General features: G+C 34.4%; 1 pseudogene; it reads right to left on the minus strand.

Moving 5' to 3' along the window:
• Positions 1 to 217: 217 nt before the first annotated feature.
• LOC102972953 lies at positions 218 to 26215 on the minus strand (annotated as a pseudogene).
• Between the last annotated feature and the right edge of the window lie 609 nt (positions 26216 to 26824).

The raw sequence follows: 26824 nt of genomic DNA on the forward strand, positions 1-26824 counted from the left end.
AACAGATTATTGTATTTATGGCTATTTTTACCACATTTGTTTTTTAACTTTGAAATTACAAAGTTGTAAATGCATTATGTACCACTATTACCATATTATAGAAACAAAATTTGACTATATTTTTGTCATTACCAGGGAGTCATACACTGCCTTCATTTGTTTTTATGCAGATGCAAAATAAGCACATTTTAAAATGTTTTACATCGACTATCTGCAGTTATTCCATGAGGTCATGTCCATGCTGACACCACTGCTGCTGAGTGTCCTGACAGGATTTATCCAGCAGCTCCCAATGCTGGGTGCCCAGATCCATTCCATGCTGCCATAGGAAGAGCTTGGGACCATGATTTATAGCCATTGGGCTCACCTCCCTGCTTTCTGTGTTTCCTCTTACCATTGGGCTGGGTACTGTCACATCTAGAGAACTACAAGAAGTGGAAGTGAAGGGGTTTGTCCTGTCCCTTACCCTGTGACTTGACCACCCCCAGCCTGTCTTGATCATGTCTGCTGCATTCTTGACCAGCTTTCCCTGGATCATGTCCTTCAATTACAGTGACCTCCTCTGCAATCATGACCTCTCAGTTTATCCGTGGTGACATCCTGGGACCACATATATTGGTCTATAAGGTTCTGCTCAGTAGGGTCCTCCTTGTAAAAATAAGTCTACTTAAACCTTAAAAATTTCTTTAAAAATGTTCTGCATCAGTAACCATAAAAGGATGCCAATTAAAATCACAATGCCATATTACTATACACCTTTCAAATTGGATAAATAAAAAAATGTGGCAATATCAAATATTTTCATGGTTGTTGAGAAATAGTACCATTCATAGAATGCTGGTGAGAAGGTAAAATGATACATTTTATTTTGAATCCACCACTTTGGAAACCAGTTGAGAAGTTTATATTAAAACTAAGCATAAAAATCTCAAATGAGGCAGCAACTGTACTCTTTCACATTTATCCCATAGAAATGAACAGATTCACACAAAAATCTGCACATGAATGTAAATGAGCAAAAGAGAGGATCTCTCTGTATTATTGATTACAGAGGCATGTTAATCTGCAATGATCATAAATTAAAAGATTTTAAAAAATTATGCCAGCAATATAAAATATATTTGTTCATTCTCTTTTAGCATAAACTTCTATTGGAGAATCCCTGTTTAATTTAAGATTGTATATTCTTTGATGGCTGGCATTTAGCCTTAGACTTTTTTTTTAATTAACCGTAGTAACTATAGCCATACTAGTCGTTGCTTGTTTAGTAGTTATTGGTGTATATAGTACAATAGAGTATTCATTAACATTAAATAATTAATTTGACATTGAATGCTAACTCTGTGTCATATATTGCAGTTGCTTACGTAGATAACAGGATCCTTGCATCTCTTGACATCACAATCTAGTAGGCAAGACAGTATTGCAAACAGATAAATAAACAATGTCATAGGTTTTAATGGATACACACAGAGGCTACTGAGAGAGCCCTATCAGGAGAGAAAAGTGTAATGAGATTTAGAGAAATCATCATAGATTAGAAAGATAAAGTTGAATATTGTAAATTCTCCAGGTGAAGAAAAAGGTGAAGTGATCGCTGATGGGAGAAATAATATTGGTATATGAAAATATTATGAAAAAAGTTTGCTGCAGGATTTTAGAAGTAATATAGAAAGAAGCAATATAGAAATATGGTATAGCTAGAGTGTAAATGTCAGAAACAACAACAACAACAACACTATTATAAACAGAGAAGCTAAGCATGGATCATATAGTGAAAGGTCTTGTATCCTGGGATAAAGCCGCCCAAGAATTGTGAGAAGACAATAACTAGGGTAAAAACAAACAAACAAAACAGATGGTCCTATTTGGCCAGCGACTATTCTGATTTTAGCACAGACAATCCCATATCCTGGGAAGCCCCTAGTCACAGACAAGCTGGGCAGGTCATTGCCCACTAGTATGTTTCCTGAATTGTATTTAGAAAGATAACTCACTATAGCCTTAAGCCACAGTGTGGAAGAATGAAAAAGGGGATGGAGGCAGGAAATTCAGTTGGGAGAAAATTACAATTTCAATATAAGATTTCTTCCTCATTATTAGTAATTTTTAATGGTTCTCTGCCACACAGATCAAAGTACTGGGGCCTTACAAACAACTCAATAATACAATTTTAAAATAAGTAATTCTAGTGTTAGAATCATGTGTAACATTGTTGATGAGAAGTCAATACTTTATTTCTTTCATTTCGGCCTTCCTGAAAAGCATATTAATAGAAGGCTGACCATTGCATGTCTAAGAGTTGAGTAAACTGTACCATGTATATCTGGGCAATCTTCATGTGAAGCATATTTAATTAACATAGGAAGGTACTTTATAGATAGAGTGCTCTTACGTGCAAAGTTTTCACATGGAAAAGATTATGCCTTGTTTGATTTTTTACTTTCAGATGGAGTAGTCAGTTTTTAACCCAAATCAGAATTATGTGTAAATTATTATAAAAATAAATTCAATGAAATTTAAAGTCAGAAAAAAATTAAGGCATATTTGGCTATAATTATGAGATGTGCTGAAACTTTAATCTCTAAGTAGTTCAAAAGCTTAGCAGAGATGCAAAGAAGAAAAATAATGTTCAAAAGCTTCATTCAAAGATGTAGATTTTATACAGTCTATGGAGAGTGAAGCACAGCATACCCATTTCACAAGAACTGAAAGAGTCTCTCATATGGCACATATATTTTAGTAATATTGAAAACTATAATGTAAATTATGCCAATAATTTTTAAAAATCCCACGTTTTAGACGGATAGAAAATTAAAATAAACTTTACCTTCATTATAGTCCCACACCCTTGAGGAAATTACAATAACCTTTATAAATTTTACTAGGCTGCTACAAACACACATATGTATATACTTATATCTGCACGAACGGAATCATATTATACATATTTTTCAAAAGAGCCTTTCTTTTATCCTTCTAGTTAAAGTTGAAACCTCATTTGACATTTGTTAGTTCTGCATTAAGTTTCATAGACTGAATATTTAGAAAGCTAGACTGTGAATAGACAGGGTCACCAAATCAGTTGTTTTTCAGTGGAAATTACTGTTTTCCTTTTTCTCAACTTACTGTTTGATCCCTAGGCAGTCAAATGAACCAGCTGTGCAATCAATCTACATTACTTAAAAAGACTGTCAAAAATATTATTTTGACTCTTTTTTGATCTTTTTTTAATACATAGAAAAGACCACAATCAAAGCATTCATTCATTAATCAAATATTTATTAAGTATATACCATGTGTCGGGCACTTAGATGTGAAGAAAAACATGACAATCACTTTTATAATATACTACACAAATAATTATTATCACCATTATTTTTATTGTTACCTCTAAAAGTTTGTCAGCTTACATGTCCATCCTAAACAATGAAATTTACTTTTGTAACTTGGGAATTCACTTTAAATATATAATTCTTGTAATCTTATACTTCCTCAAGAACTAATATATTTTTCATATAATATCAACTACCCTCCAGTTCTTATTATTAAATAAAATACATAGTTTATTTAGATTTCCTTAATTCTCACCTAATGTCCATTTTCAGTTTTAAGTCCCATCCAAGTTATCATTTAGTTGATATATCTCTTTATGTTGCTCTCATGTATCATGATGTGTTATTTTATCAATATTTTAAGGTTTATTCATTTTATTGTTTTTTATTTTTTCTATTTATTATTATTTTATTTGTTAATTTACATCCAAGTTAGTTAGTATATACTGCAACAATGATTTCAAGAGTAGATTCCTTAATGACTCTTACCCATTTAGCCCATCCCCCGTCTCAAAACCCCTCCAGCAACCCTCTATTTGTTCTCCATATTTAAGAGTCTCTTATCTTTTGACCCTCTCTCTGTTTTTATATTGTTTTTTTCCCTTCCTTTATGTTCATCTGTTTTGTATCTTAAATTCCTCGCATGGGTGAAGTCATACAATATTTGTCTTTCTCTGACTAATTTCGCTCAGCATAATACCATGTAGCTCCATCCACGTAGTTGCAAATGGCAAGGTTTCATTCTTTTTGATTGCTGAGTAATACTTCATTGTATATATATACCACATTTTCTTTATCCATTCATCCATCAATGGACATGTGGACTCTTTCCATACATTGGCTACTGTTGATAGTGCTGCTATAAATATTGGGGTGCATGTGCCCCTTCGAAACAACATACCTGTATCCCTTAGATAAATACCTAGTAGTGCAATTGCTTGGTGGTAGGGTAGTTCTATTTTCAGTTTTTTGAGTAACCTCCATATTGTTTTCCAGAGCGGCTGCACCAGTTTTCATTCCCACCAACAATGCAAAAGAGATCCTCTTTCTCCGCATCCTCACCAATATCTGTTGTTGCCTGTGTTGTTAATGTTAGCCATTCTAACAAGTGTGAGGTGGTACCTCATTGTGGTTTTCATTTGTATTTCCCTGATAATGAGTGATGTTGAGCATTTTTTCATGGGTCACTTGGCCATCTGGCTATCTTCTTTGGAGAAGTGTCTATTCATGTCTTCTGCCCATTTCTTCACTGGATTGTTTGTTTTTTGGGTGTTGAGTTTGATAAGGTCTTTATAGATTTTGGATACTAGCCCTTTATCTGATATGTCATTTGCAAATATATTCTCCCATTCTCCCGGAATGGGAGAAACTATTTTAGTTTTGCTGATTGTTTCCTTTGCTGCACAGAAGCTTTTTATGCTGATGAGGTCCCAGTAGTTCATTTTTGCTTTTATTTCCCTTGCCTCCAGAGACATGTTGAGTAAGAAGTTGCTGCAGGTCAGGTCAAAGAGGTTTTTGCCTGCTTTCTTCTCGAGGATTTTGATGGCTTCCTGTCTTATGTTTAGGTCTTTCATCCATTTTGAGTTTATTTTTGTGTATGGTGTAGGAAAATGGTCCAGGTTCATTCTTCTGCATGTCGCTGTCCAGTATTCCCAGCACCACTTGCTGAAGAGACTGTCTTTATTCCATTGGATATTCTTTCCTGCTTTGTCAAAGTTTGGTTGGCCACATATTTATGGGTGTATTTTTGAGTTCTCTATTCTGTTCCATTTATCTGAGGGTCTGTTTTTGTGACAGTACCATACTGTCTTCATGATTATAGCTTTGTAATACAGCTTGAAGTCCGGGATTGTGATACCTCCAGCTTCAGTTTTCTTTTTCAAGATTGCTTTTGCTACTCAAGGTCTTTCCTGGTTCCACGAAAATTTTAGGATTATTTGTTCTAGCTCTGTGATGAATTCTGGTGTTATTTTGATAGGGATTACATTGAATATGTAGATCGCTTTGGGTAGTATTGACAAAGTTGCAGGATATAATATCAATGCACAAGAATTAGTTGCATTCCTATACACCAATAATGAAGCAACAGAAAGAGAAATCAATCCATTTACAATTGCACCAAAAAACATAAAATACCGAGGAATAAATCTAACCGAAGAGGTGAAAATCTATGCATTGAAAACTATAGAAAGCTTATGAAAGAAATTGAAGAAGACACAAAAAATGGAAAAATAACGTTTATTCATTTTAGAGAGACAGCACACAAATGGGGGAATGGCAGAGGGAGAGGGATACACAGAATCCAAAGCAGGCTCCAGGCTTTGAGTTGTCAGCACAGAGCCTGACAGCAGGGCTTGAACCCACAAACCAAGAGATCATGACCTGAGCCAAAGTCGGACACTTAACCGACTGAGCCACCCAGAAGCCCCATCTATCATGATGTTTAAAAATTAATTTAACAGAAAATTCACATAAAATACACTTATCTGTTTAAAAAAGTTTATTAGCATTTTTTTAAATTTGAGCATAGATGACACACAATAATATATTGGTATCAGTTATACAAACTGATTCAACAATTCTGTATGTTACATTATGCTCAACACAAGTGTAGGTACCATCTGTAACTATGTGATGTTATTATAATGCCATTGTCTATATTCCTTCTGCTATACCCTTAATTCCTTGACTTATTTATTCCATAAATGGAAGCCTGTAGCTCCCCCTCTCCTTTACCCATTTTGCCCATGCTTCTATACTCTCACCTGTGGAAATCATCAGTTTGTTCTCTATATTTATAGGTCTGATTCTGCTTTTCAATAGGTTTATTCATTGTTTTGTTGTTTAGATTCCACATATGATGGAAAGTTTAGATTCTACATATGACAGAAATTACATGGTATTTATCTTTTTTTCTGTATGACATATTTGGCTTAGCACAATGCCTGCTAGGTCCATTCATGTTGGCACAAATGGCTAGATTACATTATATTTTGTGGCTCAGTAATATTCAATTTTACATCTATCATCTATCTATCTATCTATCAATCATCTATCTTCTTTTTTTCATTCATTTATTAATGGACACTTGAACTGCTTTCATATCTTAACTATTATAAATAATGCTGCATAGGGGCACATATATCTTTCCAAATTAGTGTTTTCATTTTCTTTGTGTAAATACCCAGTAGTAGAATTACTGGATCATATGGTATTTTTATTTTTCATTTCTTAGGAATGTCCATAATATTTTTCACAGTGGCTATACAAATTTACAATCCCAGCAACGGTGCATGAAAGTTTCTTTTTTACCACGTCCTTGCCAACACTCATTCCTGATCTTTTTTATGGTAGCCATTCTGCCAGGTATGAGATGATATCTCACTGTGGTTTAGATTTGCACGTCCCTGATGATTAGTGACACTGAGCATCTTTTTATGTGTCTTTGTCCATCTGTATGGCCAAAAGTATCTATTCGGGTCCTCTGACAATTTTTAATTGGGTTATTTTTTTTTCGTGTGTGTTTTGAGTGGTATAAGTTCCTTACATATTTTAGATATTAACTCCTTATTGGATATATCATTTGCAAACATCTTCTCCAATTCAGTAGGTTGCCTTTTGTTTTGTTGAAGGCATTCTTTGCTGTGCAGAAGCTTTTTATTTGGATGTAGTCTCAATAGTTTATTATTCTTTATTTGAGTACAGTTGACATATGGTGTTACATTAGTTTCAGGTGTCTGGCGTAGTGATTTGCCAAGTGTTTAAACTATGCTATGTACACTACAAGTTTGCTTTTGTTCCTCGCCTTAGGAGATATATATATAGAGAGCCAACCACAGCCAATGTCAGAGAAATTACTGACCATTTGTCTTCTAAGGGTTTTATGTTTTCAGGTCTCACATTTTGAGTACATTTTTGTGTTTGATATAAGAATGTGGTCCAGTTTCATCCTTTCACATGTAGCTATGCCACATTCTTGTATAAACACAACTTCTATTTAGTTTCAAAATATTTTCATCATTTTGAACTAAAACTCCTTACTAAGTAGTTTCTCTTTATTTCCTTTCCCCATATCTCTACCACAAAGTAGAAAAAACACCTACCCATATTACTTATCTGTGAACTTATCTATTCTAGGTATTTCATTCAAGTGAAATCATAAAATATGTGACCTGGTATGCCAGACATTTTTCATTTAATACAATGTATTAGAGTTTGATCCACATTGTATCATGCATTCCATTTTGTAGTAAAATGATATTCCCTTATATAAGATAATAAAGCGTAATATATATCACCATGTTTATTCATTCACACATGATGTATAGTAGTAATTGCACATTTTGGATATTGAAAATAATGTTTATGTGTGTATGTGTATTTACGTACTTTTTAAAGTACCTGTTTTTAATTTTGGAAGTCATAAACCTTTGAGTGAAATTGCTATGTGATAACTCTGCTTAATTTTAAGGATCACTTTATCAAAGCAAGTGAAGTATTTTACATTTCCACAAGTAGTATAATTACAGTTGTTCAAATTTATTCACATACTTGCCAACGCTTGCTTTATTTCCACTTTATATAACTGTCTGAAGGAGTGTGAAGTGGTATCACATTGTGGTTTTGATTTGCATGTAGCTAAAGACTAGTGACATTGAGTTTCATTTCATGTGCTTTTGGGAAATTTGCATATTTTTTTGTGAAGAAATATCTACTCATGTTTATATTCATTTATTAAAGTTGCCTTATTGTAGATTTATAAAAGTTTTTTAAAATATATTATAGATACTAGATTCTTAATAGACATATGATTTGTAGATAGTTTCTCACATTATGTAGGTTTTCATTTTACTTTCTTGATAATGTTTTTTGACATTTTAAATTTGAACTTAAATTTATCCATTTATTTTTGTTGCTCTTGCTTTCAGTGTCATATGTAAACTCTTACTGCCAAATTCAGGGCCATGAAGATTTTCCCCTATGTTTTCTCATCAGAGTTGTACAGATTTACCTGCTGTGTTTAGGTCATTGATCCATTTATAATTAATTTTTGTATATGATATGAGGTAGAGGTCCTTTATTCTTTTTATGTGTATATGTTTGTTTACAAGTACCACTTATTGAAAAGACTACTTTTTTCCCTCACTGAATGTTTTGGCACCCTTATTAAAAATCAGTTGACTATAAGCCTGAACCAACCACAGAGACTCACTAATGGTTCATATTCAACAGTAAAATTATAGGCACTATCTGACTGTGGATCCCAAAGATTTTGGAAGAATGTATTCACCCATGTACAACAGCAGAAAACCCCTTCCATTCACAGATGCTACCAACAGGCCCTCCTAGAATTCCAGACCAAGCTACCTGCTGAAGGCCTTCCCCTGCAGATGTCAGCCTGTGGAGACAATAAGAGGTGACTGTTACTGTAAAATGTAAATTCACTAGTGAAAAGATTTAAGAAGTATAAAAATTCAGGAAAACAACACCATGAATGGAAATTAATAAAGTTTCAGTAACTGACTTTAAATAAAAGATCAGTGAACTGCCTGACAAAGAATTAAAACTAATAATCTTAAAGAAACTCAGTAAGATAGAAAAGAACACAGACAACTAAACAAAATCAGGTAAACAATAGATGAATAAATGGAGAGGATCAACAAAGAAATGGAAACCATAAAACAAAACCAAATCAATACCCTAGAGTTGAAGAATGACTGAATTAAAAAATTCAAAGGACAGTTCAACAGCAGACTTGATTTATTAACAGAAAGAATTATTGAACTCGAAGACGTCATTTGAAATTACCCAGTTATAAGAGCAAAAACTAAGAAAAAATAATGTAAAAATATTTAGAAAGCTTATGGGACTTGTGGGGTCCCATCAAAAGAAACAATATATGTGTGATGAGAGTACCAGAAGGAGAGAAGAGTGATAAAAGGGAAGAAAACTTATTCAAAGAAATAATGCATAAAAAACTTCCCAAATTTTGGCAGGGAAATGGACATCCCAATTCATGAATATCGAAATTATGTAAATAGGTTGCAACTAAAAAGATCTTTACAAAGCAAATTGTAATTAAATTATAAAATGAGAAACCCAAAGAGAGAATTTTGAAAACAACATAAGAATGATTTGTCCCATATAACAGAACTTCCATAAGAAAATCAGCACATTTCTCAGCAGAAACCATGCAGATAAGAAGGGTATGGGATAATATACTTAAACTACTAAAAAATATCTTGCCAACCAAGAATATCATAACCATCAAAGCTACCCTTCAAAAATGAAGGAGAGATAAAAACATTCAAAGGTAAACAAAAGTTGAAGGAATGCATCACCTCTTGACCTACCTTAAGAGAAGTGATAAAGGGCGTTGTTCAAGTTGAAACAAATAGGCAGTAAACAGAAACACGAAGATGTATGAAAGAACAAGTCTCACTGGTAAAGGTATATATATATAAATAAATACAGAACATTCTAATTTTGGAATGGCAGTAGATAAATGATTTTTAACCCAAATATAAAAGTTAAAGAGCAAAAGTTTTAAGACTATAATGACAAATATTTCATGATGAAAACAAAATATAAAAAGGGGTAAACATTGAGGGGCACCTGGGTGATTCAATCTATTGAGCATCCAGCTTTCGTTCAGGTCATGATCTCGGGGTTTGGGAGTTTGAGCCTTGTGTTGAGCTTCATGCTGCCCATGAAGAGTCTGCTTGGGATTCTTGCTTTCTCCTCTGTCTTTTCCACTCCCCCACTTGCACTTTCTCTCTCTCTGTCTCTCTCTAAAAATAAATACACTTTAAAAATGAAGTAACTGTTGATATCAATACCATAAACTGGGTGGGGATATTAAAAGTGTAGAGCTTCCATATTTGATAAAATTTAAATATCTATCATCATAAAATAGACTATAAGAGGTTCAGTGGAAACACAGTAGTAATGATGAGGGGGAAAAACTATGGTAGATACACAAAAGATAAAAAGAACCTAAGTCTATCACTTAAAAACACATCAGGGTGGCTCAGGTAGTTAAGTGTCTTTCACTCAGGTCATGATCTGGTGATTCAGAAGTTCAAGCCCTGCATTGGGTTCTGTAGTGACAACTCAGAGCCTGGAGCCTGCTTCAGATTCCGTCTCCCTCTTTGCCCTTCTGTTCATGCTATGTCTCTCTCTCAAAAATAAACACTCATCATCAGGGAAATACAATTCAAAACCACAATGAGATACCACCTTACACCTGTCAGAATGGCTAACATTATAATACAGCTCCTGCAACAACAGATGTTGGTGAGGATGCAGAGAAAGAGGATTTCTTTTGCATTGTTGGTGGGAATGCAAGCTGGGAATGCAAGCAGCCACTCTGGAAAACAGTATGGAGGTTCCTCAAAAATTGAAAATAGAACTACCCTACGACCCATCAATTGCACTACTAGGCATTTATCCAAGGGATATATGTGTGCTGTTTTGAAGGGACACAGGCACTCCCATGTTTATAGCAGCACTATCAACAATGGCCAAAGTATGGAAAGAGCCCAAATGTCCATCGATGGATGAATGGATAAAGAAGATGTGGTATATATATATACATATATATATATATATATATATATATATATATAATGAAGTATTACTCGGCAATCAAAAAGAATGAAATCTTGCCATTTGCAACTATGTGGTTTGAACTGGAGTGTATTAAGCTAAGTGAAATTAGTCAGAGAAAGACAAAAATCATATGACTTCACTCATATGAGGACTTTAAGTGACAAAACAGATGAAAATAAGGAAGGAAAACAAAAATAATATAAAAACAGGGAGAGGGACAAAACCTAAGAGACTCATAAATATGAAAAACAAACTGAGGGTTACTGAAGGGGCTGTGGGAGGGAAGATGGGCTAAATGGGTAAGGGGCACTAAGGAATCTACTCCTGAAATCATTGTTGCACTATATGCTAACTAATTTGGATGTAAATTTAAAAAAATTAAATTAAATTAAAAATAAATAAATAAACATTAAAAAATAATTAAAAATACACATTAAACCACAAAGACTGCAAAAGAACAAGAAAAATTAATACAATGACAATTGCTTCTTATTTATCAATGATGACATTAAATGTAAATGAATGAAATTTACCAGTAGAAAAACAAAGTGATTGAATGGATTTTAAGACCCAATGAATAATCCAATTTACAAACAGACAGAAGACATGAATAAATATTTTTTCCAAAGAAGAAATACAGATGGCTAATAGATGTGAAAATGTGTTCAACATCACTGATCATCAGGAAAATAGAAATCAAAACTACAATAAGATATCACCTCACACCTGTAAGGTTAGCTAAAATCAACAACACAAGAAACAACATGTGTTGGTGAAGATGTGGAGAAAGGGAAACCATCTCTTAGTGTTGGGAATGCAAACTGATACAGCCACTCTGGAAAACAGTATAGAAGTTCCTAAAAAAGTAATAAAAAATAAACTATCCCATGATCCAACAATTGTACTACTAGGCATTTACCCAAGGATACAAGAATACTGATTTGAAGGGATATATGCACCCTGATGCTTATAGTGGCATTACCTACAATAGCCAAATTGGCACAGCTGAGGTGTCTACTGATTGATAATGGATAAAAAAGAAGTGATATATATATATATATATATATATATGTATACATGTATACTGAAATATCATTCAACCCTCAAAAAGAATGGAGTCTTGCCACTTACAACGACATGGATGGAGCTGGGGAGTGTTATGCTAAACAAAGTAAGTGAATCAGAGAAAGACAAATACCATATGAGTATATTGAATTTAAGAAATAATCTGGGGGGCCCTGGATGGCTCAGTCTGTTGAGCGTCCGACTTTGGCTCAGGTCATGATCTTGCAGATCATGGGTTCAAGCCCTGCATATGTCAGCCCTGCTGACAGCTCAGAGCCTGGACCCCTCTTGGAATTCTCTCTCTGTCTCTCTCTGTCTCTCTCTCTCTCTCTCTCTCCCTCCCTCTCTCTCTCTGTTCCTTCCCTACTTGCACTCTGCCATTCTCTCTTTCAAAAATAAATAAACATTAAAAAAGTAAGAAATAATGTGGAATTTAAGAATAAAATGAACAAAGGGGAAAAAAGAGAGAGTGAGGCAAACCAAGAAAAACAGACTATTAACCATTGAGGACAAACTGATGGCTACCAGAGGGGGTAGGTGGGGGGGGTGGATAAAATAGTTGATAAGGACTAAAAATTGAACTTATTTGTGATGAGCACTGGGTGTTGTATGAAAGTGTTGAATTGCTATATTGTACACCTGAAATTGATATTACACCATATATTAACAAAATATTATTTAAATAAAAGCTTAAAAAGAAAGAATACCTAAATATATGCTGTGTACAAGAGACTCACATCAATTTAAGGACACACATATCCTGAATTTGAAGGAATGGATAAAGATATTCTATGCAAAAGGCAAACAAAAAGAGCAGGTGTGGCTATAATTCTATCAGGTAAATCATATTTTAAGTCAAAAATTCTCACAAAAGTCAAAGAAGGTTATTACATAATGATAAAGGAACCAATTATAGAGGAAGATATAATAATTAGACATTGATTTGATCCAATAGAAAATCTCCTAAATATATAGAGCAACACTGACATTTAGGGAAGGATAAATAGATAGCAAAATAATAACAGTGGTAGACTTCAATACTCCACATTTAATAATGGATAGGTCATCCACTTAGAAAATCCATTATGAAATTGCAGTCTTTTTAAAAATTTTTAAAGATTTCATTTATTTATTTTGAGAGAGAGAAAATGGGGAATGGTCAGGGAGAAAAAGAGAGAGAGAGAGAGAGAGAGAGAAAACCCAAGCAGTCTCCATGATGTCATTGTAGATCCTGATGCAAGGCTTGATCCCATGAACTTTGAGATTATCACCTGAACTGAAATCAGGAGTGAGATGTTTCACCAACTGAGCCATCTGGTGTCCCAGGAAATGCAGTCTTGAAAAATACTATAGACCAAATGCACCTTACAGACATGTACAGAACATTCCATCAGACAGCAGCAGAAAACACTTTCTTTTCAAAGGAGCATGGGTCATTCTCTAAGTTTGATTACATACTAGCTCACAAAACAAGTCTTGGAAAATTAGAGAAGTCAACAATCACTCCAAGTATTGTTTCCAAACACAATGGAATAAACATCATAACAAGTGCCCTCATAATACCCATCATAGGCCAATATCCTTGATAAACTGAATGCAAAATCCCCAAATAAAATATTAGCAAACAGAATTCAGAGCCATATTAAAAATATTATATGCCATAAACAAATGTGACTAATCTTTGGGAATCAAGAAGTATTCAATATAGGCAAATCAATCAATGTGGTATGCCACATTAATGGAATAAAGAACAAAAGTCTTGATTAATTTAATAGATGTATGAAAACCATTTGGCAAAACTCAACAAAGTTTCATTAAAAAACAAATTTGCAATAAGGTAGGTCTAGAATGAACTTACCAAACACTGAAAAGGCCATATATAAAAAGGCCACAAAAAAACTTGATCAGTGGTGAAATACTAAAAGTCTGGAACTTGCTCATCTTTCACAACTATAACTACTTACTCACTGAGCAACTACGCCTCATATGGCCTTTCCCCATCCCCTGATGATCACAATTATATTGTCTATTTCTATATATTTGACTATTTAGAGGCATTACATAAGATCAATCACACATTGTTTGTCTTTTTGTGTCTGGCATTCACTTAGCATAATATTCTCTTAGTTTATCCATGTTACTGCAAACAGTAGTATTTTCTTTGTTTAGGCTGCATAATATTCCATTTTATGTATAGACTACATTTTCTTTATTCATCTCTTGACAGATCTGCTGATCTGATTCTGAATCCTGCAATACGACATAATATTTCCATATCTAGGCTAATGTGAATAAGTGCTAAAATGTACACTGGATATCTATTCAAGATTCTAATTTCAATTCTTGATTTACATTTCCCTAATCATTAGCAATATTGAGCATCTTTCCATATACCTGTTGTCCTTTTGTATGTTTTCTTTGGAGAAAAGTAGTTCAATTCCTTTGCCTATATTTAATCAGGTTGTTTGCATTTTTTTGCTATTGAGCTACAGGAGTTGTATATATATATATATATATATATATATATATATATATATATTTAAATTGCCTTTTATCAAATATATGGATTATAATTATTTTCTTCCATTTCATAGACTGCCTGTTGTTTCCTTTGCTGTTCAGAGCTTTTAAATTTGATGCACTCCTACTTGCCTATTTTTACTTTTGTTGCCTGTGCTTTTGATGTTATATCCAAGAAATTTGCCAAGACCAATATCAAGAAGCTTCCTTCCCCCTTTGTTTTCTTGGCGATTTTTACAGTTTCAGAAATTACATTTAAATCTTTAATTGAAGTTGAGTCAATGTTTAATGTATGGTGTAAGATAAAAGTCTAATTTTATTTTCTTGGTATAGATATCATGTTTGCATTATACCATTCGTTGAAGAGACTATCTCTTCTACAGTGTGCATTCTCAGCACCCTTCTTGAAGATTAATTGACTACAAGTTTATATCTGGCCTCTACTTTTTGTTCCATTGGTCCACATGTCTATTTTTAGTACAATACTGCTTTGACTACTGTAGCTTTTTACTATATTTTGAAATTAGGAAATGTGATATAGTCAGCTTTTGTTTTCTATTTGCTTAACATTGCCTTGGCTATTCATGATCTTTTGGGATTTCATATACATTTTAGAATTATTTCTTCTTTTGAATGATTTCTATGTTTGTAAAAGTTGCTTCTGGAATTGTGATGGAGATTTCACTGAATCTGTAGATCACTTCAGGTAGTAGGGATGTTTAACAATATTAATTATCCCAATGTATGCACATGAGATGTTTCTCCATTTATTTGCATCTGCTTTAATTTTTTTTTTTCCTCAGTGTTTTATAGTTTTTAGTTTACAAGCCTTTTACCTCCTTGGTTAAATGTATTCCTAAGTAATTTATTCCTTTTGATAACCAAATGGGATCACATTATTAACTTCCTTTATGGATGGTTAATTGTTAATGTATAGAAATAAAACTAACTTTTACATCGTTCTTTTAAATCCTGCAACTACTGAATTTGCTTGTAGTTCTGACAGTTATTTTGTGCACTTTAAAATTTTTTTGATGTTTATTTATTTTTGACAGAGAGACAGAGCATGAGTGGGGGAGGGGCAGAGAGAGAGGGAGACACAACATCCGAAGCAGGCTCCAGGCTCTGAGCTGTCAGCACAGAGCCCGACGGCGGGGCTCAAACCCACGAACCGTGAGATCATGACCTTAGTCAAAGTCAGACGCCCAACTGACTGAGCCACCCAGGCGCCCCTATTTTGTGCATTTTTAAGGTAATCTGCATATAGGAATATGTCATATATAAGCAAAGATAATTTAACTTTGTTCTTTCTCATCTGGATGTATTTTATTCTTTTGTCCAACTGCACTGACTAGGATTGCCAGTACTAAGTTGAATATAACTGGTTAGATTGGATATCCTGGTCTTGTTCCTGATCTTATAGGAAAATCTTTTAAATTTTCACCACTGAGCATGATGTAAGTTGTGGACTTGTCAAATGTGGTCTTAATTTTTATTTCTTCTCTTCCTTCTTTACAAGCGTGGTTTTTTTTAACATGAAAGAGTGTTGAATTTTGCCTAATAGTTTTACTGTATCTACTGAGATATACATGTCATTTTTATCCTTCATTATGTTAATGTAATGAATCATATCGATTGATTTACATAGTTTGAACCTACCTTACATTTTTAGGATAAATTGTATTGTTCATGGTGTAAGATTTTTTAAAATATTCTTTTGATTTTTTTTTTTTTTTTTTTTTTTTTTTTTTTTTTTTTTTGCTAAGAGGATGAAAGTGCTTGCTGTTCTCTTTGGATAAATATTAAGAAGCACAACTGCTGGAAAATATGTAAAAGTAATATTTTGTTCAGTAAAAATAAAGCAAAATTAAACACCAAACTGTCCTCTGAAGTGGCTGTACCATTTTGCATTTCTAACAGCAATGTATGAGAATTGCTGTTTTTTCTTCTTGGCGGCACTTGGTATTTTGAGAATTCTCAATTATGGCCATTCGAATAGGTATATAGTCATATCACATTGTTGGTTTAGTGTTCATTCTCCTGAAAACATATGATTTAGATTACATATTCATGTGTTTATTTGTTATATGTATATCTTTTTGGTGAGGTTTCTGTTAATGTCTTGGCCCATTTTTACATTGACTTGTTTGTTTCCTTATTATCGAATTTTAAGAGGTTTTTATGTATATTTTGGATAACAGTCCTTTACAGATGTCTCTTTGCAAACATTTTCTCCAAATATATGGTTTGTCTTCTCATTCTCTTGACAATATCTATTGCAGGGCAGAAGTTTCTAATTTTAATGAAGTTACTTTATCAATTATTTGTTTCATGATTGTGACTTGGGAGTTATATCTGAAAGGTCATTTCAAACCCAAGGTCATGTAGGTATACTCATGTTTTTAAATTTAGATCTGTGGGGCACCTGGGTGTCTCAGTTGGTTAAGCATCCAACTTTGGCTCAGGTCATTATCTCATGGTTCATGAGTTAGAGCCCTGTGTCGGGCTCTGTGCTGACAGCACAGAACCTGGACCCTATTTCGGATTTTGTGTCTCCCTCTCTCTCTACTTCTCCCTCACTCACGTTCTCTCTCTCTCAAAAATAAAAAAAACCAATATTTTTGTAATAAATAAATAAATAGATTTAGATCCTTGAGTTAATATTTGGGCAGCGTATAAGTTCTGTGTCTGGATTAAATTTTTGCATGTGATTGTACAGATGTGCCGGCACCATTTGTTGAAGACATCATCTTTGCTTCATTGCATTATTTTTCTCCTCTGTAACATATCAGTAAACTATATTTTTGGTCGTCTATTTCTGGACTCTATTCTGTTCTAGTGATCTATTTGTCTATCCTTTAACGATTACCACACTGTCTTGAATACTGAAGCTCTATAGTAAGATTTGAAGTTTCGCAATTTCCAGTTTTCAACTTTGTCTTCTCTTTCAAAATTGTGTTGGCTATACGAGGTATTTTGGGTCTCTATATAAACTTTAGAATTAGTTTGTCAAAACCCATAAAATACTTTGCTGGACTTTTGATTGGGATGGCATTGAATCTATAGATCATTTTGAAAATAACTAAAATTTTGGCAATATTGAGTCTCTTATACACTAGCTTTCCGATTCTTTGATTTCATGCACTGGAGTTTTGTAATTTCTTCACATAGATCTTATATATAATATGTTAGATTTATACAGATGGATTTCAGTTTCTGAAGCTATTGTAAATGTTATTTTTAAAATTTTAAACTCTAATTATTGTTGATATATAAGAAAGCAATTCACTTTTGTATATCACCTTTGTATCCTACAACTTTGTTATAATCATTTATTAGTTCCAAGATTTTTATTGTTGTTGTTCATTCTTTCATATTTTTGACATAGATAATTATTTAATCTACAAAGGTAGTTTTATGTCTTCCTTCCTAATATATATACTATTTAGTTCCTTTTTCTTGCTTTACTGCTTTAAGAAGGACTTTCAGAAATTGTTGAAATGAAGTGGTGAGAAAGGTTATCCTCATCTTGTACCTGATCTTCAAAGGAGAGCTTTGAGTATCTCACCATTAGCTATGATGTTAACTGTAAGTTTTTAAGACACTGTATCATTTTGGTAAACGTTCGTCTCTATATCTAATTTACTGAGAGGTTTTACTCATGAATTGGTGTTGAATTTTGTCCAATGATTTTTCTGAATCTGCTGATATGATCATGTGTGTTTTTTCCTTTTACTGTCTTTTCCTTTTGGATAGCGTTAATTAATTTTAGAATGTTAAAATAGTTTTGCATACCTGGGGCAAATATTGGTCATGATACATAATTATTTTCATATGGTTTTTATTTTAATTTACTAATATTTTTTGAAGAACTTTTACTTCTTTGTTCCTGAAATACACTGGTCTGTAGATTTGTTTTCTTTTAATGCCTTCCTCTGAATTTAGTAATAGAGTAATTTTGGCCACATAAGTGAGATAGAAAATATTTCTTCCCATTCCATCCTCTAAATGAGACTGTAGAGAATTACTATAATTCGTCCATAAATATTTGGTAGAATTTGCCATCGAACAAAAATGGGCATGGTGCTTTCTGTTTTGAAATTTGAATAATTATTGATTCAATTTGTTTAAAATGTATCATCCTATCTAGCTCATCTGTTTCTTCTTGTGTGAGTTTTGGAAGATTATGTTATTCAAGGAATTAGTCTATTCCATCTAGATTATCAACTTTGTGGGGATATGGTTTTTACTAGTATTTTTTCATTATCCTTTTAACTTACCTGGGATCTGCAGTTGTATAACCTATTTAATTTCACTTTTTTAAAGTTTTAATTAAATTCCTGTGAATTAACATTAATGTAATATTAGTTTCAGGTGTACAATTTAGTGATTATTCATTTACATACAACACTTGATGCCCATCACAACTGTTGCACTCCTTAATCCCCATCACAAAAATAAACCCATCCCCCCACTGACCTCCCCTCTATTAACCATCATTTTGTTTTCTGTAGTTGAGTCTGTTTCTTGGCTTGCCTCTCTCTTCCCCCGCCCCATGATCACTTGTGTTTTTTCTTAAATTCCACATATGAGTAAAACCATATGGTATTTGTATTTCTCTGACTGACTTATGTCATTAACATAAAAATCTCTAGCTCCATCCATGTCATTGGATATGGCAAGGCTTCATTATTTTGTATTGCAGAGTAGTATATATATATATATATATATATATATATATATATACCAATTCTTTATCCATTTGTCACTTGATAGACATTTTGGTTCTTTCCATAATTTGGTTAATGTACATAATACTGCTATAAATATTCGAGGTTCATGTATCCCTTCAAATTAGTCTTTTTTTTTAATTCCTTGGGTATATGTTAGTAGTATTATTGGAAGATCAAAAGGCAGTTCTATTTTTAACTTTTAGAGGAACCTCCATACTATTTTCTACAGTGACTGCACAAGTCTACATTCCCATCAACATTGTAAGAGGGTTCTTCTTTCTCCACATCCTCACTAACACATATTGTTTCTTGTGTTGTTGATTGTAGCCATTCTTGTGGGTGTGAAGTGATACCTCATTATAGCTTTGACTTGTATTTTCTTTTTTTAAATTTTTATTTAATGTTTATTTATTTTTGACAGAGAGAGAGACAGAGCATAAGCGGGGGAGGGGCAGAGAGAGAGGGAGACACAGAATCCGAAACAGGCTCCACGCTCTAAGCTGTTAACACAGAGCCTGACACGGGGCTCAAACTCACTGACCACGAGATCATGACCTGAGCCAAAGTCGGAGGCTCAACTGACTGAGCCACCCAGGCACCCCGACTTGTATTTTCTTGAGGATCATTGATGTCGAGCATCTTGTCATGTGACTGTTGGATATTTGTATGTCTTTTTTGGGGGGGAATGTCTGTTCATGTCTTCTGCCCATTTTTAATTAGATTATTTGGTTTTGAAGTGAAGAATCTTATGAGTTCTTTATATTTTTTGTATACTAACCCTTTATTGGATATGTCAATTGCAACTATATTCTCCCATTACATAGGTTGCCTTTTACATATGCTGAATATTTCCTCCAGTTTGAAGTTTTGTTTTTTTTAATGAAGTCCCAATAGTTTATTTTTGTCTTTGTTTCCCCTTTCCTAAAAAGACATACCTTGTAAGAACTTTCTATGGCTGGTATCAAAGGGATTACTGCCTGTGTTTTCCTCTAGGATTTCATGGTTTCCTGTCTCACATATAAGTCTTAAATCCATTTTGAATTAATTTTTGTGTATGGTGTAAGAAAGTGGTCCAGATTCATTATTTTGCATACTGCTGTCCCATTTTCCCAACACTATTTGTTGAAAAGCCTGTTTTTTTTTTTTGATTAGATATTATTTCCTGCTTTGTTGAAGATTAATTGACCATATAGTTGTGGGACCATTTCAGGATTCTCAGTTCTGTTCTATTGATATGTGTGTCTATTTTTTTGTGCCAGTCCAATACTGTCTTGATCACTACAGCTTTGTAATAAAACTTGAAGTTTGGAATAGTGATGCTTCCAGCTTTGCTTTTCTTTTTAAAAATTGCTTTGGCCCTTTAGTGTCTTTTGTGGTTCCATTCAAATATTACAACTGTTTGCTCTAGTCCTGTGAAAAATGCATTAGTATTTTGATTGGGATTGCACTGAATGGGAGATTGCTTTGGGTAATATATACATTTATAGATATAGATATTACAGATAGTTTTTCAATACATGAGCATGGGATGCTTTACATTTCTTTGTGTCATCTTCAATTTCTTTCATCAGTGATTTATACTCTTCAGAGTACAGGTTTTTACTCTCCTTGGTTAGGTTTATTCCTAAGTACCTTATGGGTTTTGGTGCAATTGTAAATGAGATTTATTCCATGATTTCTCTTTCTGCAGATTCATTGTTGATGTATAGAAATGCAGCATGTTTGTGTATGTTGATTTTGTAACCTATGACTTTACTGAATTGTGTATAAATTCTGGCAATTTTTTGTTGCAGTCTTTCAGGTTTTATATATATAGTACCATGTAACCTGGAAATACTAAAAGTTTGTTTCCTTGCTGATTTGAATGCCTTTTATTTCTTTGTGTTGTCTGATTGCTGTGGATAGTACTACCAAAACTGTCTTAAATAACAGTGGTGAGAGCAGACATTCCCATCTTGTTCCTGACCATAGAGGAAAAGCTCTAGATTTTTCTTCATTTGTTGATTTTCTGGTTGGCCTGTTCATTATTTAGTGTCATGTTGTTTTACCTCTATGTGTTTGTGTTCTTTTCCTTTTCTTTCTTGTTTTGAGCTCAAGTTTCATACTTCTGTGTTCAGAAAAATATGTATGGTATAATCTCAATCTCTTTGTACTTCTTGAGGCTTGAAATGTGACTTGTACTATGTGATCTATTCTGGAGAATATCCTATGTGCACTTGAAAAGAATGTGTATTCTGCTGTTTTACAATAAAATATTCTGAATATATCTGTTAAGTCTATCTGGTCCAGTTGACATTCAAAGCCATTGTTTCCTTGTTGATTTTCTGTTTAGATAGTCTGTCTATTAATGTAAGTGGGGTGTTTAAGTTCTCTATTATTATTGTATTATTATCAATGAATTATTTTATGTTATATATATATATACATATATATATATATATATATATATATACACTCCCATGTTGGATGCATAAATATTTACAATTGTTAGATCTCCTTGTTGGAGTGTCCCCTTTATGATGGTATAGTCCCATTTTTCATCTCTTGTTATAGTCTATTTTTTAAGTTTAGTTTTCTGATATATATATTGCTACTCTGTCTTTTCATGTCCATTTGATGTAAATGATTCTTCATACCCTCATTTTCAATCTGCAGGTGTCTTTAGGTCTAAAGTAAGTTTCTTGTAGGTAGCATATAGATGGGTCTTGACTTTTATCCATTTGGATGTCCCGTGTGTTTTGACTTGAGTGCTTACTCCATTTACATTCAAAGTAATATTGATACATGGGTATTTAGTGTCATTTTATTTCTTGTTTATCATTGTACATGGAGATTTTCTCTGATCCTTTCTTGTCTTTGTCACTTTTGGTCTTTCCATCCGACTCAAAGAGTCTTCTTTAATATTTCTTGCCAGGATAGTTTAGTGGTCATGGACTCCTTTAGTTTTTGTTTGTCTGGGAAACTCTATCTCTTCTTCTATTTTGAACCATAGCCTCGCTGTAAAGAGCATTATTGGGATGCAATTTTTCCTATTGATCACTTTGAATATATCATGCTACTCCCTTCTGGCTTGATAAGTTTTTGTTGAGAGATCTTTTTATTTTTTTATTTAAACATTATAATGTGTTTTTTTTTTATTTTTGACAGAGAGAGAGAGAGAAAGAGCATGAGCAGGGGAGGGGCAGAGAGAGAGGGAGACACAGAATCTGAAGCAGGCTCCAGGCCCCAACCTGTCAGAACAGAGTCCGACTTGAGCTCAAACTCACAGACCGCGAGATCATGACTTGAGGTGAAGTCGGATGCTCAACCGACTGAGCCATCCAGGTGCCCCTGTTGAGAAATCTTAAGCTAGTCTTATGGGTCTTCCCTTGCAAGTTAAGGACTTCTTTTGTTTTGCCACTTTTAAGATTTTTTTCATTACCACTTTATTCTGCAACTTTAATGGCAATATATCTTGAGGTGTGCCTGAGTGGCTCAGTTGGTTAAGTTTCTGACTCTTGATTTCAGCTCAGGTCATGATTTCCTGGTTTGTGGGATTGAGCCCTGCATCAGGCTCTGTGCTGACAGCATGGAGCCTGCCTGAGATTCTCTCTCTGCCCTTTCCCTGTGCACATGCTCTCATTCTTTCTCTCTTTCAAAATAAAGAAACTTTAAAAACAAATTATTAAATAAAAAGTCTTGATGTTTGCCTGATTTTGTTGATTTTGATGAGAATTCTATGTGCTTCCTGGATCTGGATGTGTATTTCCTTCTGAAGATGAGGGATGTTTTCAGCTATTATTTCTTCAACTGAACTTTCTGCCCCTTTTTTCCTGTGTCTTATTCTGGGACTCCTATACTAAAAATGTTATTACATTTTATGGAGTCACTGATTTCTCTAAGTCTACTCTTGTTTATTTATTTATTTTATAAGGAGAGAGAGAAGAGAGGAGGGGCAGAGAGAAAGGGAGACAGAGAATCTGAAGCAGGCTCCAGGCTCTGAGCTGTCAGCACAGAGCCTGATGTGGGACTCAAACCCACAAACTGAGATCATGACCTGAGCTGAAGTCAGACACTTAAGCAACTGAGCCACCCAGGAACCTCTAGTTCTTTACTTCTTTTGTTCAGCTTCATTATTGTCCATTATTTTATCTTCTCGATCACTAATACATTACTCTGCTTTTTCCAGTCTGGTGTTTATTGCAGCAAGCCAGTTTCCAATCTCATTTGTTGCATTTTTCATCTCTTATTCATTCTTTTTAAAAACTCTTTTATATCTGTTGTGTTTCACTGATGTCTTCTTTTCTCAAGACCATTAAATATCATTATGATTTTTGCTTTAAATTTTTCTTTAGGTATTTTACGTCTATCTGTTTTTTTCTAGATCTCTGTCTGGGGTTTTGTATTGTTCTTTCATTTGTTTTAAATTCCTCAGTTTTGGTATTTTGTTTAAGTTTCTGCCTTCTCTGTGTTAGAAAACTCCATTATGTTTCCTGCTTCTCAGGGTAATGGGTTTAGAAAGAAGAGGTCACATAGTGCTCAGGGTCAGGAGCTTCATGCAGTGTCTGTGGTTTGTGCTGTGTGTGCTCTGCTACTCTATTCTGACTTCTCTTTCAGGCCAGTCATCTGCAGAGGCTCTCCTTGCCTGATGTGGGCAACGTTTGGTCCCTGGGCTGAATGTGGTGACTTTTAACTAGTTGTGCTCTGGTCTGATTGATATGCTTGTGAAATGAGACCTGACACCCATTCTACCAGAACCACGGCCCTTCAGAACTCTCTAGACTGGAAATGTGGTGTGGGCAGGGGTTTGTCCTGATCTTCTGAGGGGAATGTCCTGCCATGCTGGGACTGAGTCAAGCCTGACTGAGAAGGGCAGTCCTTCCAGATCACAGGTGGTGGAGCTCAATGTAAACAAGTTAGGCAGCCAGTGTCCAAGCTAAGCAGCTTCCTTCAGGTGGCTCTGTTTATGCCCAATGGTGGGGGGAATTGTCCCCAGACAGCTTCTTTTTTCCTTGAGAGGCACCTTGTAAATGCTGCCTCTCAGGGAAGCTCCTAGAATATAAAATATCTTCTCTGTGTGCCCCGAGCATTTTTCATATTGCTGTTTCCATGCTGTCTGCTCCCATGATGTTTGCTTTCATTATTTCCAGGGGCAGCGCAGTAACCTCCAGACCCTATTCCCAGTCTTCTGACCTTTAAAACTCCAGGTTTTAGATACATGGTGTTGACAGAAGCATGCTGATCTTCTGGAGACCAGCATGCTGGGGATGAGACAAGCTTGACCAAGAAGGGCAGTCTCACCAGAACACAGGGAGATGGGTCTTGGTGTAAGCAAGTTAAGCAACCAGTGCGGTCTTTTCTGAATTTCATGCAGGTTTTAAGATTTTTTGTCTTTGAAAAATGCCACTTAAATTTTGATAGGAATTGACTGATTTTGTAATCACATTGAGGAGCATGAATACTTTAACAATATTTTGTCTTCAATCCATGAACTCAGAATGTCTCTATTTACTTGTGTCTTCTTCAATTTCTTTTATCAATGTTGTATAGTTTTAATTGCATAGGTATGTCAACTTCTTGGTTGTATATATTCATAAGTTTATTATTTATTTTCATTCTACTGTAAATGAAATAGTTTTCTCAATGGCTTTTACAAATATGTCATTGTTAGCATATAGAAACACAACTGAATGTGCATATTAATCATTTTATCCTGTAACTTAACTAAATTCACTTATTATAATAGTCTTTTAGTAAAGTCTTTAGCTTTTTCTATATGTATGATGATGTCTTCTGCAAATACAGTTATACTATATGTTTTCCAGTTTGTGTGCCTTTGATTTTCTTTTATTGAATAGTTATCTGGATATTACTACCAGAAATAGAATTGATTAGAATGAACATTCTTTTCTTGTTTCTGACCTTAGAAAAAAGGTTTTTAATTTTACACCATTGAATGTAACATTTACGGCCTTGTCATAGATAGCTTTTATGTTGGGATATATTTCATTCATTTTTTAATATTTTTTCAACTTTTAGAAACTGTTTATTTTCCATTAACCTTATTTCTTTTTTGTTTCTCTGTACAAAAGCAGCTTCAGACAAGTCAGTGATTGTTCCTACCTATTCAGTAGCCCGAGCAGTGGGAGCTGCAGACCAGTCTTCAGTGGCAGGCCGAGTGCTCCAGTCCTCAGTAGGGAATTGCTGACTAGGCACAGAGGGCACCTGCATGCCTTCAGACCAGTTTGTGACTTCAAGTTGAGTAACAGTGAACTCAGGAACTGGAACAGTCCATTCACCCTGAAATTATTCCTTGGTCACAGCCTTTATGGCAGCAGCTTGCTTTTCCTTTTCAATCTCTTCAGGATCCCTATAGAAGGAGAGATCAGGCATGACCTCCCATAGGTGTTCACAGGAAATGGTGCCACACATGCACAGAACTTCCTGGGCCAGCATCCACCACGTCAAGCCCACCGAGTGAGCTCCCTTGTTTTTGCAAGGGATGGCAATGTCCACATAGCGCAGAGAGTCTGTGCTGCACAGACCGGTGGCAGGCAGGTTAACATTAGAAGCTTCTGTGAGTGGTCAGCCCTGGGATCAGTAACCACCAGAAGTCTTGGCTCCCAGAAAGCTGCCTGGATGTTGTTAGTGAAGGTTCTGGGAGTGAAGCGGCCAGCAATAGGAGTGGCTCCAGTAGCAGCAGCAAACTTCAGCACAGCTTGCTGGCCAGTATTCCGGGATGATATGACACTGACATCAGCTGGATTTTCAATAGCAACAATGGCATGAGTTGCCAGCAGAATCTTCTCCTAAGGTTCTCTTCAGATTTATGATGTAAATACCATCACTTTTCCTTTTTTAGATGTGCTGTTCCCTTTGGAAGTCAAGGATGGTGCCATCTAAGTGGGTTCCTGCTGCAAGAAGTTTGAGGACATTGTCCTTCATTTGCAGGTCATCAAGGGCTCTGGACATTGTGAAAGTTTCCCTTTAAATTACAACGGGAATGCAAAACAATACCCTATGGACCCCTCCCTGGGTATCATGGAAAAGCGGATATATTTCATTTATACCTAATTTGTGAGAGTATTTATAATTAAAAGATGTTGAATTTTGCCAAAGGTGTTTGCTGTATCATTGAGAAAATTGTATGATATTTATCTTTTATTTTGTTAATGTGATGCCTCAGCTTTATTGATTTGCGTATGTTGAAATATCCTTGAATCCAATGAATAAATCCCACCTGATCATGGTGTGTAATTTTTTTTATGTGCAGTGGAATTTGATTTGGTAATGTTTTGTTAAGGATTTTTGCAATGGATTTTATCTGAGACAGTGGTCAATAATTTTATTTTCTTTTAATGTCCTTACATGGTTTTGATAACAGGATAATTTTGTCTCATAAAATACCTTTGTAAGTGTCCTTTTCTCTTCAAACTTTTAGAAAGATTTGAAAAGTTTGGCATTAATTCTTATTTAAATGGTAGAATTCAACAGTGACTCATCTGGTCCTAGATATTTATTTGTTGAGAGGTGTTTCATTATTGTTGTAATATCCTTAGTAGCAATTTGTCCAGATTTTCT

Source organism: Panthera tigris, chromosome X (genome assembly GCF_018350195.1).
Source record: "Panthera tigris isolate Pti1 chromosome X, P.tigris_Pti1_mat1.1, whole genome shotgun sequence".
Taxonomy (NCBI): domain Eukaryota; kingdom Metazoa; phylum Chordata; class Mammalia; order Carnivora; family Felidae; genus Panthera; species Panthera tigris.